Below are 22,328 nucleotides of genomic sequence, written 5' to 3' on the forward strand. Positions count from 1 at the left end.
GTCTGGATGAATACTCGATGCTGATTGGCTGCAGGGTGTCCATTAAAATCTGATAATGGATATCGACTAAATAGATTCAGTGAAAGTGGAATACATAAAACTATCAGCCTGTATCTTAAATGAGTGACGCAGTCAAAGCAGAACGGAAGAACATCACAGAACGTGTTCAACTTGCAACTTCAGGCTGCATTTAACTTTAACATTACACATGGCGTATTGTTCGTGAAAATCTTGATATTGATCCGGGGACAGTGTCACTGTTAGCGAGCTCGTCTTGTTGTTAAACATCCTATCAAATTTTATTTACTGTTTGTCAACTGTAAGCAATATTACTGAATCTTGCTACTATAATGTTAGCTTTTTTGCTAATAGTTAGATTTAGAAAATTATTTTTCTTAAAAAAAAGGGGGAAAGAATGGCTTGTGGGAAAAACCATAGGAAAATCTATATTTATCATTACAGGCATTGCATATTTAAAATTATGTTACAACATTATTACACTTTTAAGCACTTTTTAGGCCATTCCATTATTTGTTTGTTTTTTTGCTTTTTATTTATCTATTTAATTTTTTTTCCTTTTTTTGCAAATTTTCAGGTAATTTTCTTGTACTTTTCACTAATTTCTTGCTAATTTAGGGGTTGTTGCTTATTGCCTTCTTCCCATGTTTTGAAAGAAATCAAGCCCATTTGCTTCGGTTTCAAAAGGTTAAAGCTTTATTTCAGCGTATGGCCATAACAACCGCCTCTGGGTTCCTGCATATAAATAAAATATGGTACATAAAAATACACATGACTGAACCTTGTGAAGACAGGGGTTGGAGGGCAGAGGTCAAGTATTGTAGTTGTACACGTAGTGGTTTTAGTCATCTTCCCTTTTTTCTTTGTGATACTGCAGAAATATTTTAGAAATGTTGTCGTATTTGAAGAAAAAAATGATCTTCTCACACTGATCAAAAACACTTTGAAACCTCACTGATCAATAATGGATATTTTGTGCATAAAGCCCAAAAATAGATGCAAGGAATGTGTAATTTTTAGAAAAATTCCATCAAAATGAAAATGAAATCCTTGCTTAGATAAAGAAATTCTCATCTTGTCTCTGTCAATTTAAAGACTCCAGGGAGGAGATGTCGGCGGACAGTTTAATAAAGCAGATCAGATGAAGTCGTTATGATTCAGCGGGAGCAGCCGTAACCGGAGCAGTCACAGTTGGCCGCCAGCACAGGCTGCCTGTCTATTGAACTGACACTGGATACGGGACGGGACAGCTTTTGTACAGAACCAGGGCTGATGCTGCTGACGCGTCCTTGGAGGGGATTGACAGCGGGACAGAAACTCTCTCCTGGCCTGTCCCATCTCACTTCAGCTGATGAACACAACCTGATAGGGTTCAGAAAACACTTTGAGGGGGGTGCTGCCTGATATCACCTAGCTAGGCACTCAGGCGACAGCGAGCGAGCCAAGATCCTGTTGACAAGAGGCTTTCATATCTTTCCTGGAGAGCACATGCAGCACTTCACACATAACACGCATACACACCCATGTGTGTGTGTGGGGGGGAGATTTCTGGGGCTCAGGCTTTGTGGTAGATGTGCTACTTTTGGCAGCATACAGGTAGAGGGGTGCAGAGAGCTCACACCAAATGACAGCAATTATCATTAATCTAGAAATATTGGATGCCACACGGTATCATGCTTCTGCTCACTAGTCAAGTTGCACTTACAGTTTACATCCACGTCAGTGAAAACATGGATGCTTCACACACAGCCTCCCCCAGCAGCACAGAGGATCTCTACAATCAGCACAGTTTCAAAGTTAGTGCCACCAAATCAGTATCTGACCAAATGTCTCCAGTTCTGTTCCTGACTTTGTGTTTTTGCAGAACATCATGATGTCACCGTTGACCTTTGACCCCTTGGATTTAAAACGTAAGAACTTCATCATTATATCATTATATTTTATATGATATCGTTTGATTAAATTTGAGTGCATGAATTCCTGACTTATGGCCAAAGAAACATGTTTTATGAGGTCACCGTGACCTTGACCTTTGACCTTTGACCAAGATTCTAATCAGTTCATTCTTGAGTTCAAGTGGATGCATGTACAGAATTTGGGGGAAGTCCCTCAAGGCCAACTGCAGATATTGCATTTACAAAAATGAGATGGATATAAGGACACAGTGACAGTGACCTTTAAACACCAATTTCCAATCAGTTCATCATTTTTTCAAACCAAATGTTTGTGTCAAATTTGAAGAAATTCCTTCAAGGTGTCAATAAAGTATTGCGTTAACAAGAATGAGACAGATGAGGTCACAGTGACCTTTACCTTTTACCTATGACCACTAAAATCTAATCAGTTCATCCATTATGGTTATATATTTAAAATGATGTCACAGAAAGAAAAAAAAACGTCCAGTTCCAGCCAGCCCATTGTTCCATATACACACTTTATGCCAGGAACTAAGCTACCAGTTACTTTTGTAACAGTGATGTATTGCTTAAATCATACAGAAAATGGCATGTATTGAACATTCAGGCCTGATGCAGTAGAAACTTTTAGTATCCTCTGCAATTAAACCCTCACAACTGCAGGATGAAAGGATGACATTTTACTTAAGAGAATTTTGGTGACATTTCTTCCTGTCAGTTACAACCAATTTGGTGTTAAAGCAGTGCGACAGACTGATAATTATTTTTTGACCCTCCCAAACAGAAGGTCGTCAATCAAATTAGCCAGGTTCAATATATTTCAAGCTCCTCTGATTTTTAACAGTGTGTTTTGCACAGTAACAACAAACAAACCAAGCCAACAAACCAAGCTATGAGAATAACAAGATGATAAACAGATTTACAAACAGAATACAGCAGAGACGGTCTGTCATCATCTCTGCATCACATTTCTCAAGCAACACTTTGCCTTTTTACATCAGACAAACCAATCATATTCCACATGGATGTAGATATATATAGAATATACATAGAATTCCTCCCACCATAACATCCCATTTCCATGAAAGACATCAGAAGAACACATACAACAGACTAGTTCTGTAGATCAACATAATCCACACTGCTTATCTAACTTTAGATACATAAGCACACAGGAGATGTACTACCTGTACATGATTTTTTATTTATCTTATTTATTTATTGATTTTTTATTTTTTATTCTTTTGTCACTCGCAGTTAGGGTTAGGCAACATATCAATTAAATATCTGCTTTTATATGAGCCTCAATATCTTCTTGTGTAGCCCAATACTGTAAGTGCTGAGTGTAGTTTTGGAGGCTGCATTATAATTAAGTGTTGTCATTTTATCTACATTGCTATAGTAGTTTTATTATTTGCCTTTACCTACTTAGCCATTATTTCAACATTATTGATGATTAAAGCACCAACAGTAAACCCTTCAATATTGTCACAACACAGATATTAAGGTATTTGGTCAAAAACATCAAGATACTTGATTTCCGCCCAGCCCTACTTTCAGTGTTTTTTGAGTGACTGTTTGCTTGAACGTTTTTGGAACACTGATGCAGATAAAAAAGCACACCAGTAAGAAAAAAGGCCTTCTTTTTCATTCACATTCTATTTTTGCAGTTTCATTTTTAGCTGACGACAGCACCATGGAGACCTGATGAGAAGTTGAAGTGTCCAGGGACCATTTCTCAAAGGAGACAACTAAATGGCAGAATTCATCTGTCGTGAGGAAATGGCCAATCACATCCATGACAGCCAATATTCCCTCAGTGAATATGTTTTGTGGAAAGATGATGCCTTTGAATTAAATGTGAAAATGCAGCCAAGCTTTAGATCTCTTCTCCTGACATCTTTGGTTGCGCTCTCTCTTTTAGATTCTGTGAAATTCATACGCATGCACACTTCATCCTGTCATTTTAGCATTTGGGTTTTATACGTGACAGTTCGATTTACTCCGTGGAGAGTGTCAAGAGCTGCAGTTGGACAGTCTTCAACCACTTCCATCTGTTTTTATGGAGCAAGATGAAATGATGTGCCTCCGTGGGAAATTTCTTAGAAATAAGGTTTATTTTTAAGAATTCTTAATTAAATTAGAAGAAACACCTCCAATGTGTTATATCAAACAGCCTGACAGATTCTGACTATTCAGATTCATAAAGCACCACAAAACACGATGCAGCGGAGGAAATTCAAGGGTTTCATGAAATCAAATGTGGCTGTTTTACTATCTTAACCCTTTGAAACCTGAGCGATTTGTTTGATTTATTTCAAAAACATGGGAAGAAGGCATGAACAATGAAAGAAATGTCTCAAAAATTAGCAAGAAATTAGTCAAATTAATTAGAAAAATTAATACCCCATTCAATAAAATAAAAGAGTAAAAGATATTAAGTAAAAATTAAAATAAGTTAAATAAAAAATAAAGGCAAAGAGAGTTGAAAAGTGTTTTAAAAATATAATAATTCTGTAAAATAATTTTAAATATGCAATCATAGAAATAAAACATTATTTTTACCTAGCTTTTTCTTTTTCCTCTAGACATTTTTCCTAGCTTTTAAAAAAAAAAAGAATTTCTAAATCTGCCAATTTCTTTCAACTCATGGAACATTTCTTAGCAAGTGGCACATGGCCTTATCTCTATGTTTTTGGAAAGAAATTGCATCACTTTTCTCCGGGTTCAAAGGTTTAAATACTTGTGAAAGACATCTCAAAGCAGCAAAAGGAAAGTGATGTTGCCCCAGGTTTCAAAGGATGAAAATTATTTGATTTTTTCCCCTCAAAACATGCCCATAATTTCAAATATTTTCCATAACAGCTTATCTTTCATGCCAGAAGGACTTTCATCAGAGTAGGTGTCACATGTTTTTTTCAGTATCTATCCTGCGTGGGAACAGCTCCTCAGATATTCCCTTAATGTTAGTTATTTCATCAGGCCATCACTCGCCAGCTTCTGGACGCAAACTGAAATTTGGGCTACACACACCCACATCTGACGGAGAGCCAACGAGACGACGATGACATGCAGCAAAAGCGTGGCCCAGGATCTATCTGGCAAAAACACTCAAGAATGTAGGGATGCACATCATCCCCCCACATACACTCAGGCATGTCCCTCCATCTACCGCTCCCATTACTGCCACCAGAGGACTCCAGCAGCTCTGACCACCCAGCGGGCGAATCAATGAGCTGGCTGCCTCTGGCCCACAGCACATTATAGTGTCATCAGCAGAGGCTGCAGTCAATTCCAAGAGGAACACTGATTACAGGCTCAGTGACATATTTAACCAGGAAATGCCTCGCTGCTGGAAGCTTGAGGAGCAATAGTGAAGTAGATACACCCAGCCCCTGCACCACAGATATATCTGTGGAGAGGGCATGTTATTTAGATTTGGGTGTGGGGGGGCACAAAAGTATCACCACAAATGCACTTTTTAAATTCAACAGCAGCAACAGGTGCATTCGTTGCTAAAAAAGAAAAAAAAAACAACGCTCAGTTTTTTGTGTATGTTTGTATTGCTTGTTTTGGAGTTGCATATTTCGATTTTGTTTTGTCCGTAACTCCAGTTGCTGCCTGTTTTGGCCAAGACACTCTTAATCTCAAGAGGTTAAACAAAGGTTAAACAAAAAATAAAATACAATAAAATCTTACTGTTACAAGAACGTTACCTGAAAATAATAGTTTAAAAAATAAAAAATTAAATTAAATTAAGAAAGAAAAAGAAAAGGACCTCAAGAACGTGCTAAAAAATTTAATATTTTGGAACATAATTTATAATATATATTTATTAAATTATAAATGTAGTTTTCTGGACATTTTTCTTTACTTTATCGTTTTTTTTAAATGATAATATCTATCAAATAATCCCACCAGCTAATTTTCTGATCTTTGTCACTTTTTACTAATTATTTACAGTTTGTGGGACATTTTTTGCCAAGCTGCGCATTCTGTTTTTCCCCTGTTTTTGAAAAACAGTTTTCTTCATTAGAGGTTTAAATGCAAGTAAAAGAAATCACAAAAATCACAAAAAAACTGATGTAGATCCAGGAGTTAAAGGATTAATTCACTATAGAGGTGAGCTCAGTGTGAATAAGAGTCAAAAGAGTGACTGGATAGGTTTCACTACTTCTATGGTTATCTCTTCAACTGTAGTTTACAAAAATAGAATTCTGGTCTTAATCATATCTAAAAACCTTTTTTTTTTTTTTTTTTTTGTTTTGAGGTAGGCTCTTGAACTGACATTAATCACACAGGGGTCCATGACCTAGTGTGTTTCAATTTAGGGGCCCTTGACGTGAAAAAAAAGTTGAGAAACACTGCCTAAAGGCTGAGGAAGTACAGAACTGGGCGTCAGATGCAGAGAAAAGCACCAAACAGGATAAACAGATAATCAGATCCATATCTTTACTTGGATGATCAGGGGTCACACACATGTATGCAGTCAGTGAAAGCAGAAAAAATGGTTCAGGGAAATCACACAAGAAAAGAAGTCCATAAACCCAAGCAGAGTCAAAGAAACAGGCAATCTAACGCAAGGAAAAGGCCGAAGAGCATGAACACACTGGCAACAAGGACAATCTAGCAAATGAATGTGGGAAACACTGAGCTTTAAATACATAAGAGCTGATTATGAACTGCACACAGGTGAGTAACACCAGACAGGTGAAACACATGAGGTCATCAACATAGGCATGAAAACTCAGGAAGTAAAAGTCATACTAAACACAATGATAATGCATTTCAAAATAAATAGAAAGTGGACACAAACACATGAACACAAACATGACAGAATATCACAAAACAAGAAAAGAAACAAAAAGCAAAAGAAAAGAAAATAGTTCCTTCATGAAACTGCTAACAACAAGGTTCGGGATTATCTTGAGTAAACAGGTCATGATTTTCTGGAAAAAGACATTGCTGTTTAGTTTTTTAAATGTCTAGTTTTGATGCTTTGCACTACAAGCTGAGTCCCATCTACTTCCATTATCTTGGGGAGAGACGGTCGATATCTGCAACACTCACAGCAAAACAGTCTAGACTGATGAATAGCACTATGTGAGAGGAAAAATGTATATTATTGATTTTTGGGGTGAACTATCCCTTTAAACAGAGAAGGGTGCTCACCTCTACCTTTGCTCTCGGCCCTGTCCTAGTAGCTTTTAAAAGACGCTGAGTCAGCTTCTAACAGTTCAACCTGAATGCCTCGGTTGCCACCAACAGGAAAGGATACAAACCTTACATGAACCCCCGGTAAGTGGCTCATATTAAACCCCGTCTTTTTGAAACTTAGCAACTAATCAAACATGATAAATGACAACCAGTGACTGTGACATTCAGCACAATTATTGCACATTATCAATCTCTCCTCATATTCTGTTTGTCATGTCTTTCAAAACTGCTTTGTGCAGCCTTTAAATGAAAGCATGTCATGAATAACATCAAACCATGTTACAACTTGGTGTCTTTAGTTAGTTTGTCTTCAGCTCTGAAATGTTATCAGAGCTCTTTATTTTGTTTCACATCATAAGTGCCAGACATTTCAGCAAGACACCATTGATTCGAGCTGTAAATGATATCAGAACAAACTGTTATTGCACACAGCAATGATCTACAGCAAGGATCTCATTTAAATAACTATTCTTTTAAGTAAATCTACAGCTCATGGATACTGGTGGTAGACGTGCTCTGAATTTTTACTCAAAGGTGCTGCATTTGCCACACATTCTCACTCTGAACTTGCCACAGCCACTAAAGGCAGAAAAAGCAACAAAAACGTAAATCAGTAAAAGTACAAAGGAATTACCATAACAAATCTTTTAGAACTTGTTCAGAGTGGCTCATCTGAGAATTATTTATTTGGACTTATTGTCGCACAGAGACTTTTTCACCGCCAGTACTACACACAAACATACAGACATAAACAATACATAAGATCTTCATGAATACATTCATGCCCAGCTTAAAACAATGTCAACAAAACAGTTTGTTCAGGGCTGAAGGGACCAAACTCCTGCTCAAACAAGCTCTTTTTTTGTTTCACAGAATGTTAAATCACTTTTTTTAGACCCAATAAACTCATCCAGACATTTTTATAATCTTTTATTCTTTCTTTCTTTTAATTTTTAAGATTGAGATTAATTGTCATTAAAATAAAGCATGTGGAGGCGATATGATGGGGTTTAATTACATTAAAGCTTGATCAGTCTGAACAGTCAAGAACCTGCAAGAATACGCTGTAACAAATGTTCCAGTTGTATTTTAGTATTCTACTGTAGAATTTGAGGTTTACAGTGTAATATTGGCTCCAAAAGTCAGATTTTCTGTATTTTACTGTATTTTGGGAAACTGTACATTACTTTTGGAATTTGGCAGTTTCTCCTGCAATTTTCACTTGAACAAATTTTCCTGTAAATTTACAGTAAACTACTGGGAGCTGCAGTTGCCAGCAGTTTACCATAATTCTACAGTGTCATAACTTTACATTTCTTCAAAAGTATATTAAAGTATATTACATTTTTTACAGTATTCTGCAGTACAATGTTAGGTTCACAGTGTAATATTGGTTCCAACAGCATCAGAATTTAGTGTTTTACTGTTGTTGTTTTTTTTTAACTGTACATTTATATGAGAGGTTATCTGTATTTTGGCAGCATTTTTGTTACAGTGTAGGCTATGTCAAAAGTAATGATAATCAGGGGTTTTAAGCCCGATATCCACCCTACCTGAACTTGAACTGAATGTTCTTAGAGTGAGAATTGAGACTTTTAAGCCTGTCAGCCATCGACCCGTCTGTGCGCTGTCCGTGGTGCTGAACAGGTAGGCTACTGAACAGATGAACCTGCTGCAGAGAAATCCTCATTACAAGAGGCGTTTCACTTATGCCTCAAAACAGTTCTGACTGACTTACATTTTTATCCATAGAGTGTAAAATATATCACCACCCTACAACACTGAAGCTTCTCATTCACAGCTTCCAGTAAATATAAAGGGGAGAGTTAAAGGAAATGTTACTTTCAAACTATATCAGAAAACTTTATTATTCCCCAATGGGGAAACACATTTTCCACTAGGAACAACTCGTGTACAACAGACAATGAATAGAGTACATTAACAGAACACAACAAATACAAATGCACAATACAACAAATAAATTACACAATAAAAAGCCCTTTGAGACATAATCATAATCAACTGCTAAGACCACAACTAAAAGTGTTCATAAAAAAAAATCTAATAGTTCCTGAAACAAAAAACCTTCTGAGTCATTCAGAGGAACACATTTTGTCTTTCATTGCTTAATGTGGTCTTTTTGCAGCTGTTATTGCAAAAGCATGTTAGACATTTAAGGTACAGCCTTAGTGCTCTCTGAAACCTAATTTCACAGTTGTTAAACCTTTATTATATTTGTAAAGATGAAAAAAGGAATTATATAATAATAATAATAATACTCTTTATTTGTATAGCAATTATCTAAACAGCGTTATAAAGTGCTTTACAAAGTGCAAAGAATATACAAAGAAATATACAAATACAATAAATAAAACAATGTTATGAGTTAGGATAAAAGTGTAAAGGACATAAACACAAAGATTTCCATATAACAAATGTGTAAATTAGTCATTAAAATAAAAGGCTTTCCTATAAAAATATGTTTTAAGCAATGATTTAAAAGCAGGCAGTGTGTTGGAATTCCTAATATCCTTAGGCAGAGAGTTCTGAGGGTGGGGGCCCTGATGGCAAAAGCTCGATCATCTTTAGTACCAGTCTTGTAATGATGAAGTACTAAAAGATCTTCGGTCTTGACCAGAAACATATAAGGTTAAGAGTTTAGCTGTATAGCTTGGGGCTAAACCATGTTTGGCCTAAAAAGCTTTTAAAAGAATGTTAAAATCAATTCTAAAATGAACAGGTGGCCAATGGAGGGAGGCAAAATTTGGAGTGATGTGTTACCTACGAGTTGGTCCAGTTAAAATTTGAGTAACAGCATTTTGCACAAGTTGAAGCCAGGCCAGTGATGTTTTGCATGTAAATAATGCATTGCAGTAGTCAAGATGTGAGAACACACATGCATGAATAAGCCTTTCAAGGTCAGGAGAGGACACAGGAAGGACGCAGTGAAATTTCCATTTTTTGCTTATTTACGAATAGGACAAATGTTTTACACATATGAAAGTGGTTTCAGAGAGCATTGAGGCTTCATCCAAAATTTCTAACATGTTTTCACCACACTGAGAGGTGCACAAGGCCAAAGAGCAGACACTCATCATAATTTTCCTATAAAAATGTATTTACTCAAATCAAGTGCGGTTCTTAAAACCAGATGATCCATCTTTTACAAATAACATATAGCAGCTTAAAAGCCATTTTTTGACTTAACAAGATATTTAAGACACATTGTCTTAATGCAAGTCCCTCTATCTTGCTGAAATGTGATTGTGTCTTATATCAAATGGGATGGAACATTTTGACTAGAAATTATACAAATATTCTTGGTAAGAGTTTTGAGTTTTTGCGGTGCATCACTCCAAATCATTTTTTCTTTAACTCTTAACCTTAATGGTCGACTAGGAAGCGGCAAATTGGAAGCTCACTTCAGCATCATTGTTAAACTTGAGTGTTCCCACAGTTTTTATTACTCAATAATACATGGCTGTAACATGTCTGATAATCCCTTTTGGCCTTCCTTCACAGACTACACCTCTGCATATATCTATATCTCACCACAGGTATGGCTCAGATGAGCAGGCCTCTGACTTGCCCGTTGGGAGCGAGCGAGTACGAGACACATGCCAAGGCGGGATAGACTCTTGCCTAACGAGTGTAGTCAATGAATCTCTGATTAAGCCAGTAAGTCAGGAGTCTTCCCCTGTCACGCATGAAATCATAGCCTACCTAACACACACATCACACACACGCACACACACAGCCTTCAAGCAAAAAGTTAAAAAAAAAAAAAAAAGAAAAAAGAGTGAAATGCTAATTAAAAATACATGGCTTGGCTTATGGGAGTACTTGCAAATTTGCATACATTAACGTGCTCCCTGAAGGTGCTGCTGGCAGTTGCATGCTTCTATACATGCAACATACAGCACAATGTATTTAGACTTGTTGAACATGCTCTCATTGCAGAAGAATTAACCAGAAGCGATGTCAACTCACTGGAAAACAAACTGACAAATGCATCGTGATCTACACGCCTTCGTCTGCAGTGATGAGGAAATGTGACAGTTATCTGAACAATAACCACTTGATGAATCTCTGGAGAACAGCTTTCAGGACGAGACGTGGCAGGAACATATCATTCTCCGCCAAAGGTCATATTCCTCCTTTTTCCATCGCTCTGCTATTACAATAATCTTGAGGGATTCAATTATGCTTTCCACTTTCCAAGCTCTCAGGGGGGTGAGATTGAATGTGATTGGGAGGCGAGCCATCCTGCTGCCCTTTAGGCCCATCGTTTATGAATGGGCAACATTTGCTGGTGAATAAACAACAGCCTGTTGGGGACCGGTGTTCAGGGTGCTTGAAATCTGCTTTTGACGTTCACAAACAATCGCAGACATTTGAAAAATAAATTCAAAAAGGTTATCTTGAATACATGAACACATTTCAAAAACTCATGAATGATATAAAAATTGTTGTTTCCAGGAGGACATCACACGTGTTTGGACAGGGCACGATCAGAAAGGTGTGGGGATTTTCTCAGTATTGTTGAGATTAAAAGAAAGATGGGGGAAAAGCAACAACCTACATGACAAGACATGGCCCAAAAAAATGCGGAAAATGAGTAAAAAGTTACCAAAAAAATCACCTGAAAATGGACAAAAAATGCCAAAAAAAACAAGAAGATGGCCCAGAAAAAGTGCTGGAAATAAATCTATATTTATCCTGTAGCATAATTTTAAATATGAAATTTTTCCCTTGTGGGACATTTCTTGCCAAGTTGGTCATTGCCTTTTTTCCGTATGTTTTCAAAAGAAATCAAATGAATTGCTCAGTTTTCAAAGGGTCATATACCTGTAGAAGGTGTGTGAATGCAGCACAAGAAAACTGATGTCAATCCAGGTTTCAAAGGGTTAACGCAACCCTGGACTGGGTTGATTTTTACATGAATCATTTTAAACGCTCGTATTTGAGTGGGACTGAAGGTAAACACAGAGTGGCCCCCTGAAATGGATCAACTGCACAGGGGTCTGGACCTGGATGATCAATCATGGCGACCTTTGTGTCAGATTTACTCCATGCTTTTCCAGAAAAGGTAACGTGTGTGTGTGTGTGTGTGTGTGTGTTAATGAGACTCAGGAGGTCAGGGTGCTTTGCGTGGTGCCACTGGCCCTCACTAGTGTGGGAGTTGTTCTGGCACGCTATGCAGCCACAGGAGCACTGCTGTATGGCAGCCTGTTTGACTGGCAGCCCTGCCTCACACACACACACACACACACACACACACACACACACACACACACACACACACACAAACCACCTGCAACGCTAAGTCATCCTGACAGGTCCAGACCCCCCCAGGACGGCATCAAGGGGATGCACCTAGCACTAAAATAAAAAGTGTGCCAGTGCCATGTATGTTTTCTATCTCTTTTCAACAGAAACGGCATAATTTGGGATTCAGACTGATGGGTGAGGCTGATTTTGATTAAAAAGCTGGAAATCACATAATCAGTGTTTGTTCATCTTTATGGTGCATGCGACTCAGATTGTTTGACTGACAGTTAATTGCACTTGCCGTCTGTGGGAAGTCGTTATGAATTCATCCAACTTTGAAAATTATGATTGGATTCTGTATTAATGTGATTATCACACTGTGTTTTAACGTCCCACCAGTGTGCTGTTTCGAAGGAAACACTGAACACATTAATCTCGTGGACTTTATTAGCATGAAAAAGTGTGACTAGAAGATACTGAGTGTCAACATGAAACACAGCTCTAATCTAAAACGTATATTTGTAATTAAAACTGATGAAAAAATTACACTTTTCTGCGTAGAGGACTGACTTGAAGTGACGTGCGAGGGCACCAGTGGAGACAGGCGGATGGACAGATGTACCTTGACAAGCCTGAATTCCCTCCGGACATAATCTGGGAATTCAATCATGCAGGAGCAAAGTGGATAAAACAGCCTGCTTCCATTTCCTGGATATTTCACCAGCAACATGTGACTCACAGGAGATGGACTGAGAGGGTGGCTTGTTTCAAACATATTATAGAGCAACATGTGACATCTACAGAGGAACCGTGACATTTTATTATACATTGTGAACTCTGCAGGATGATGGTGAAAACCTTTAAAGTCATTGTCATTATCATAACAAAATTACAAAATGTGAACATTGGTTAAGCAGAAATGAAAATGTTTGTGGCAGTGACAGCACACTCAGTCCATAAAGGAATACATCCCATAAAACTAACGTTTGCTGCAGTGTCTCAGGTCATGTCTGGTCAGAGACGCTTGTTGCATTTTCTTAATATCTGTCCTCATTTCCTGTCATCTCTCAGCTATCAACTGTCCAATAAAGGCATAAAATAAGTTTTATGCTTATCCCATGCACTTTGTTCTTTTTTTTGTTATTTTTATTTTTGATTTCTAATCAAGACAAGACAATGTGGTAAGAATTTCTTTTCCTTTTCAATTTGTCTTCATAACTGTTTTCTAATGCAAAAATAATTCAACTGAAAACAGGTGATTAAAAATTATGATTAATCATGATCAGCTATTGAAATTCTGCAATTAATCGCGATTAAAAAAAATTGTTTGACAGCAGTAGTTTTACACCTCACATCATACGTCTGAAAAGTTACAGTGAAGAGAAGAATTGAATTTGTGATCAGTGTCAATCAGTGTGATCATAGTCATACACAAAGCGGGAGACCTATGCAAGACAGCTGCAAAGCTGCAGACCATTGTTTTAAACCAACAAACAGCACTGGTTGTTTTTGTAGCAATAGGGTTTTGAGCATCCCCTTACTGCTTTTTCAGCAGCTTATGTGGTGCTAAACGTGGGTCTTTTCAGTCAAAACATTATCTTTTCCGACCCATTACCATGTGATTTTTGTGCCTAGACCTAACAGCGGCAATCTCTGAGGCTGAAAGATGATGCCAATGCTAAAGTGCCAAAAAACCAGAGTTCCTCTGATGTCCACCAGAGAGTGGCTCCAGAAGTCAATCCTGATAGACCTCCATGTTAAAATGTCGGACTTAACAGCAGAAATAAACATCTTCACAGCCTGCTACAAAATCATCTTTGGTCTCAATAGTTCATTTTAACGTTCAGAACTTTCCAGGGGGTGAATCTTTTATAAAACTCATTAATTTACATTTTATTTAGGCCCAAAGTGATGCATATTTAAGGGTGGGGCCGCTTAAGTGGCATCGCTACAGTCTGTGAGCCCTGTCCACCCCTCGCTCCTCCACAGCTCCAACCTCTCCACCAAATATGGTTCCTCCTGGCTCCCTAAAAACAGCGGCAGCCGAAATGCTGAACTGAGACACAAATCAATGGGTGACGGTAGCTATGTCTATACTGTAACATGTAACATCAGCCGTTTGCAAAAACATACAATTTTTCCTGAGATTGGGTTAACAGAAAATAAAAATAAATAGATAAATAAAAATAAAAAGACAACCATGGAGACTCTGTTTACAGTACTTTCAAACTAACAGAAAAATGGAAATTATTTATTTTGAAAGGAGCCTGCAGCTAACCTTGCCACCAGCACTACTTGTGAAGGCCAATTAATTAACCTGTAGAAGTGCAGGTAATGTTGCTGCAGGCTGTAGGTGATTAAACATGAGAAACTAAGATCATATTTATTCTAGACTACAAGCTTTTTCTCATGGGTGTGTTCGTTGATAAGCTGATGATGTCATTTAGATTTCCTGGCTAAGGCTTTGTGTGAGTGTGTGTGTGTGTGTGTGTGTGTGTGTGTGTGTGTTTAAATGCATTTATATGTAGCATCTGAACACATTTTATCTCATTTCTAACTGTGTGCATACACTGCAGCACACTCCCACTTTCCCTACACATCGTATGTAAAATTGGCCGTGGTAATGAGAGCAGAGCTAGCGGTCGGCTTCAGGGAAGTTTAAGGGGGCTGCGTTTCAGCCTCAGGAAATTATGAGGCAAAAAATATTTTATTAATGTGCCATTAAAAATTGATTCATGTTCATTACTTTCTCTGATAACTTGCACCCACTTTGTATGCAGAGAGAGAATTTCATTTCCTCCAAGAGGAGGCATTAGTGGTTTGATGCAATAAGCTCTAAATATTCTTTATCCAGTGATGGCTGAATTAAGGCCAGAGTTAAGAATCTGCCAATCAGAACATGGAGCTATAAAAGACTCAATTATCATGATGGTAGCGTGGAGTTTAGAGGGACTGCTGAAAAATGTCTTGGCTTTAATTGTTTTCATAATGTTAGAGAAATATTGATGCATGTGGGCATAAAATACAAAGGAGTATGCAGAGGTATTAAGTTCATGTTTATTACCATCATGTGCACAACACAGAAGCAGCCTTTGGCCATGAAAATCTTGAGATGCAGGCTCCCTCCAACAATGCTCATTACCAGCCAATCAGGATTTAAATTTGCACGGAACACTAGGTGGGTTTCCATTACACATTTGCATAAAACTTAAGCGATATTTTCAAAATTCAATAAAACACATTTGCAAGATGACTGTGTTTCCACTGAGTGATGTTATGCCACTTCTCTTGCAATGTTAGGCAACTTTCCTCTCACAATAACATTCCAATAACCATGGCAATGGATGTCCAAAACATTGGCAGCATTATTTCTGTTGCAGCCACTCAATAAAACCAATCTAATATCTAATTTTTTTTGTCTCATGTAAGAGTTAAGAAGATCTCAGTCTTTTTCTCCTTCCACACATAGTCATATTTTGTAGAATGTCATGTAACTGTGTTGTACTTCTTCTTCTTCTTCTTCTTCGTCCCCTCCTTATTCTTTTTAATTGGGATTTAAAGTCACATTACCGCCACCTGGTTTTGAACATCATATGATCTATAAAAGCAAAAAAAGTTCTTCCCATCTCAGTATTGCAAAACATGGCTTTTTTAATCTCCAGCACAGCGAAATGGGGTCCTAGGACATTTGGTGTCCTTGGCAAGCTTTCCATGACCTTGGGGGGCTGCCTATGTTGCTTATAAGATGATGTGCTTCTTCTTATAAGTGACAGTTTTTGCAGTGGGAGGTGGAGGAGGAGCAGTTCTAGGTTAGGCTACTTTGCCAGGGGCTGTAACACGAAACAAGTTCAACAGAGCCTGGTGCTCTTTAGCTGAGCTGGCTCGACTATTTTCAAAAACATGGAAAGAGGCCAAAAAGCAACTTAAAATGAATTGGCTCAAATTAGCAAGAAATGTGTAAAAAGTTACATTACAATTACACAAGAAAAAGTAAAAAAAAAAAAAAAATCATAAGAAAAAAGAAGAAAATTACCTCAATGAAAATCTAAAAATTCCCCCAACTAATTTTTAGATCTATTACTGCAGGACATTTCTTGCCAAATTGCTCACAATGTTTTTTCCATGTTTTTGAAAGTAATCAAACCAATTTTCTCAGGTTTCAGAGGCTTAAATGCTAGTTAAAGACATCGGATTGCTGCACAAATAAACTGATGTGGGTCTAGGTGTTAAAGGGTTAAATCTTCCAAATGAAACCCTGCCTAAGACAACCTAAATAATGTTCCGGCTCACTTCATGTATCTTGGCATCTATTGAAGACAGTATCTGCATGGAATATAATGAGTCTGCAAATTTTTTGCTTGGATTGTAAACTCTGCCACTGGCATGCATTGTGCTTTAGCAAATCTCAGTAAATCTCCCCCTAATTCCCTCAGTCCTGGAAAAAGAGCAATTACACATATTTTCTATGCACTCTTTGGAATACATACGGGACACGCACCAGATTGGTTGGGTTCTGTCCTAGATTCAGGCATTCTTTTCGCACCTCTTTTCTCCCCCAAGACTCAAACCGGCTGCAAGTGTTCACACATTGGATGGTTTACGAGCCGGGAAAAGAAATAAAGATCCCACCTTAGCCCGTTCCTCAAAATAACCCTTCGTGTCTTCTTCTTCCTCTTCTTTCAGGGACAGAGCTGCACCAACCCCCACACATTTCCCTGGCTCAGATTCACTTCAGCCTGTGGGCTCTAACTCCTCTTCATCGCTTTATCATGCTCAGGTAGAACATTAGAGATGATCTGATGCAATCTCTGGAAAGCGCACTCCTCTAGATCAAAAGGATACCTGCACATCAGGTATAATTTGGGCAGTCAGGAGGCTGCAGCGTGAAATAGCATTAAAGTGTATCTACACAACAAAGCTTTCTTCAACTCTCCCAATTTAAAGGGGTTTTTATTCCAAAAAGCTACAAAGGAAAAAGTTTCCTGAAATTAATCAGCGAAAATACACCGTCCTCGAGTAACCCACACAGTCTTATGATCTGTTAGCATTTTGATTGATGGCTCTGCTTAAAAAAGGTGTCATTGACAAATTGATGAATGCAGTCTGATCCCTCTGTGTGTTAAGAGAATTTTAACGACCCCTTAGAGGTCAGCACAGATACCTCTGCAACACTCTCCTCCTCTGCACGCCTCCTCATGCAGAAACCAATTTGGGACCCTTTCCCATTTCCATTCTATTATTCAAATGTTAAAAGAGTGAATTAATGAGTCTTGCTTCCTGATGGGCCGCTGTTGTCTGCATAGCTTAATTAGAATAATCTATCTTCATGGGTCAAGACACACCGGAGCCCAAACCTGCTGGAACACTTCACTAGAAAATGTACCGTAAGGAGCTTCACAGGAGGTGACGCTATTTTTAAGCATCTGAGAGAAAATTGTGGAGTCAAACTTAAACTGAAAAGAACCTTTTTCGACAAACAAAGGTGTAACTGATCACTCACTGCTGCGCTACAGTAATTGCAGGACCAGAGTGCACCGTTAATGTTATCAGTTCCACCTGCCAAACGTCTGCAGGAAAAAACGTCCCTGTGACTGTGGCTTCATGTGAAAAAGACAAAGTAATAAGAGCACAAACTGATCATAACTCCCCAGCTATCAGCGAACATTCTCACAACATTGGCTAACATTACCTAAAAGCTGCAATAATGTTTTAAAGAAAATGTTTTAATCTAATGTTCAAAGAACGTTTTAAGGAAGTTTATCATCTCAAATGATGTTCCTGTGAAGTTAAATGCCGACTAAGACCTGACGTTTTAACTGCAACATTTTAAGGATGTTTTGTGATGTTGTGAATGTTCTTTTGTAAAACATTCCCACAATGTTACATGAGAACAAAGGAAGAATGTTTTCAAAGTAATATTCAGAAAATGATATTCAGGACTGACATTACAGACCTTATTTTAGAAGAAAATATAATGTAATGTGATGTATTAACAATTAAAAATAAAATTTTACATATTTTGAAGTTTATTGAGAATGTCCCCCCAAGTCTAAGAAGAACGTTGTGGGAACAAAGAAAACTTGCCACTGGAAACGTTACTAAAACATTCAGTGGATGCATTGTACCATTCTCAGAATGTTTTGAACCACAATTTGCTCGCTGGGTCATTAGTTTTGAGTTTGACTTACTTACATGTTTTCACAATACATCACTGAACACAGCAATAACATTGCCAGAGCAGCTCATTTGGAAGTCATCAAATACCACTGCTTTGACAGTGCTATTGGCGTAAGATCCTGACGTCGAAAGCTACCCTTTGCGTCTGCATGATATGCCCCTGGACGGCATCAGCTGAGAATGGAGCTGGCCGAATGCAGTCTCTTTGTTATTATACACAGAGATGTATAATATGTGTGGAAGAAACTGCATCACTTGAGAACACGGCCAGACAGAACCTGTCGCATCTGCGTGTTACACAGCAGAATGGTGCCAGGTTGAAATGTTGCCAGTAGCAACATTATATAAATAGCACGCAGATCTCTATCAGGTGGGATGGAGGGGTCATGGATCCAACAAACCCTGGACTGTCATGCAGGAGTCCTTTACAGTCTGAATGTGATGATTTTTCTCTAAACCTCACCATGTGCCTCCGTGCCATAATCCAAACTGTGCCAACATGTGCATTTGTTGACATCCTGGCATTGAAATTGATGTGCTTTGGTTGCCTAAATGTAACCAGGTGCAGCGTAAACCCCAGGTGCTTGTGTTGACATTGCTCTAACGCCATCCCAGAAAATCAACAGCAGACATAGAAGGATATCTAAAACACAATACGTAGTTGCTGAGGTCCACTGCAAAGCCAAGGTGTGTGACAACTTGGAATGACAACTTGTTGACCAGAGAGGGTATGTAGGTATTTTTGATAAATCAGGTTGATTGTTGATGCAGACCTGGATCCAACTGCAGAGTTAAGTCACAGAAAAAAAACAGTTTGGCTTAAAATACGTACAGTTGTTAAACAACAAGTTTGTTTTTACATATATAATGTAATGCACCAGAACATTCTGTTTACGTTTAAATTACCCACAATGCAGCTCTGTTCATTGTTGCCAAGGCAACAGCTGCCTCATTTTTTTTAGCAACAATTCTATAACAGGAAGTGATGTCACACATGTCAACATTCTAGTGCAGCAAAGACATGTTCTAGAACACTGTGATGTGACATCACAGATTTGCTTGGTTAGGTCACCAACATTCCATTTCAGAACCTCACCTATGTGGCACCAGACAGACAGATGATCATTCAACTGTTAGCCGCCTTACCACCAGCAGATACTCTTACCCACAGTGTTCATCCAGATTTACCTGTGCTGCATTCTCCAGCATCACTAATACACTGACAATACAGCTCGTCACTGTATTTCTGTGGACAACAGAGGAGTGCTTTCGACTTTCCGACCTTCACAGAACAGAACATGAGCCGTAGAAGAAACACCAAGCCTCTGCTGGACTCCAGTGAGGACATTAACGCCATGGACCTCCACCAGGAGCAGGCAGATGGGGACGGTGACTTCAGCGCCATGACTGTGAACCTGCGGGGCGTCACTGAACAGCTCAAGACCTTGCACCAGGAGATCCACAACATCAAAAGACAGCTGAAGAACTGTGAGATCTCAGAGGAGGCTTTTGAAGAGATCCAAGCAGAGGAAAAATCTGCAAGGAAACTCTGCGTCTCCCTGCAGAAACAGGTCCGGGGCCTCACTGACAAGGTGCACCAGCAGAGCACCATTTTTAACAATTACAAAACCGTTAAGGAGTCAAATGAGGCACTGGACCTTCGCCGTGAGACTCTGGAGCAAAGTGTTCAGGACCTCCAGTCTAAGCTGAGCCCCTTTGAAAGTCTGCGGGAAGAATATGAGGCTGAAAAGAAAAACAGTAAGGCCAAAACAGCGGAACTCAAGAAGCTCGAAATGGAAAAGGATGCCCTGGAGCAGCAACTCGAGGGCATCAAGAAACAATCCGACGAGCTGAAGATCTATCAGGACGAACACAAGACAGCGCAGGACAAAATTGACGTTTTGAAACAACAAAACGTCAATTTGAAGCAGGAAATTCATGATGCCACCAATCAGCTCCAGATGAGAGAGGACTGTAAGAGCAAACTCATCCAACTGGAAGCTGAGTTGCCAGTCCTGCAGGAAGACAATAGAGTCCTGATGACAACCCAGTCTGAGCTCAGCAGCAAGCTTGAAAATGAGCCAGACTGGAAGACTGAACATGACAACATGACAAAATACATCGACGACCTGAAGGAACGCAACAACACCACAGCGGCAGAAATCCAGGTCTGCAAGGACAACCTGCAATTTCTGAGCGACCTCAAGGCAACTTTTGACACCATGGCAGCAGAGAAAATAGTCCTGACCAACGACAATGACACGCTGCTGAAACAACTTCAGGAGCTGCAGGCAGAGCGCTCCAAAGAAGCAGCTGTGGAGCAAACACATCTCGAGATCAAGCAGGAGATCGAATCCCTGGGCGAGGGCAACAGGTCTCTGCAGATTCAGATTGATGAGCTCCGCAGCAGCCTCCAAGGAGAAGTAGCTCTTGCCAACAGTTATGACTCCCTGAAGGCTGACAAAAAAGCCTTGAAACGCCAGAATAAAGCCCTCAACAAAGAGCTCCAGAAGCTCAAGAAGACAGCTGACAAAGAAAGAGCTCTGCAGGCGAAATGTGAGGCCATGAGGGCAAAAAAGGACAAGATCACCACGGAACATGATGCCCTTCAGCAGGAATTCTCTGCCAGCTCGGCCCAGGGGCCACACATGCAAGGTGGCATGATGCCAGAGGCCAGCAGTAGCACCCCTGTGCAGCCAGTCACCGCAGCCCCACGCAGGTCGGGTATATGCACGAGAATTTCTAGATTCCTAGGGTTTCGGGACATTCAGGGCTCAGCCCACACTCATTAATTTGTGACTCAATTTGCAAGGGTTTTCACCGGGTGCTCCGGTTTCTCCCTCACCAAAAAAACACTGTAAATTTGTATTCATTTGTGACTATTTTTTCGGGTTTACTCCGGGTGCTCCGGTTTCCTCCCGATCTCTCTTCATTCATTAAAAAACATAAAAAAAAAATACAGTTGTAAGGATTAAATGTCAAAATACAGTATATTGAGTTTGTATTTTAATGTTTTTCCTCATCATGTGTTGTCAGAGGTCGTCTCAAACTGTTCAAAAACACACTGAGGATTGTTTTATCATCTTGATGTTTTTCTGAGAATTTAGCATAAACATAACCTTAAGAAGTTTGCAACAGATAATTACTCATCTGAGTAATTTGGGGGTTTTAGAGACATTATCTGTAGAAAATACTTAAATACATTTTAATTTCTATTATTGGTGTTTTACCATTGTTCAAAAGAGTTGTTTTTTTGTTTTTTTTTGTTTTTGTTTTTTACACAGAGCTAGACCTCTTGATCCCAGAAATAGAGTAATTACTATCAACATGTAGTATATGAATCTGTGACTTTTTGGCACTTCTAACGCTGACATGTTTTATTATAAAGTCGGGAAAAAAGAAAACATAATCTCTCAATAATTTCTTGAGACATACAGCAGTGAAATCTTTGATACCGCCAGTAATTGAAATATATAGAAGAAAATAATGTTTATTAAAAGTGGTTAAATTTAATGCAGCAGAGGGAAAGGTGTGATTTTTAGGTGATGTGCAGACCGCAGACAAATCTGATATTTCTAAAATCCTATATTTAAATCATAAAGATTTTTTTTTAAAATCTTAGGATACTTATGCACTTTTTCCTTCCATCCATTCCAATGGATGAATAATCTAAATGAAATTATTCATTTTTCAATTCCCCAAATAGTAAAAGTAATAAATGGTCAGCTG

This window comes from Plectropomus leopardus, chromosome 4 (genome assembly GCF_026936395.1).
Source record: "Plectropomus leopardus strain MGB_pleo_1.0 chromosome 4, ASM2693639v1, whole genome shotgun sequence".
Lineage (NCBI taxonomy): Eukaryota > Metazoa > Chordata > Actinopteri > Perciformes > Serranidae > Plectropomus > Plectropomus leopardus.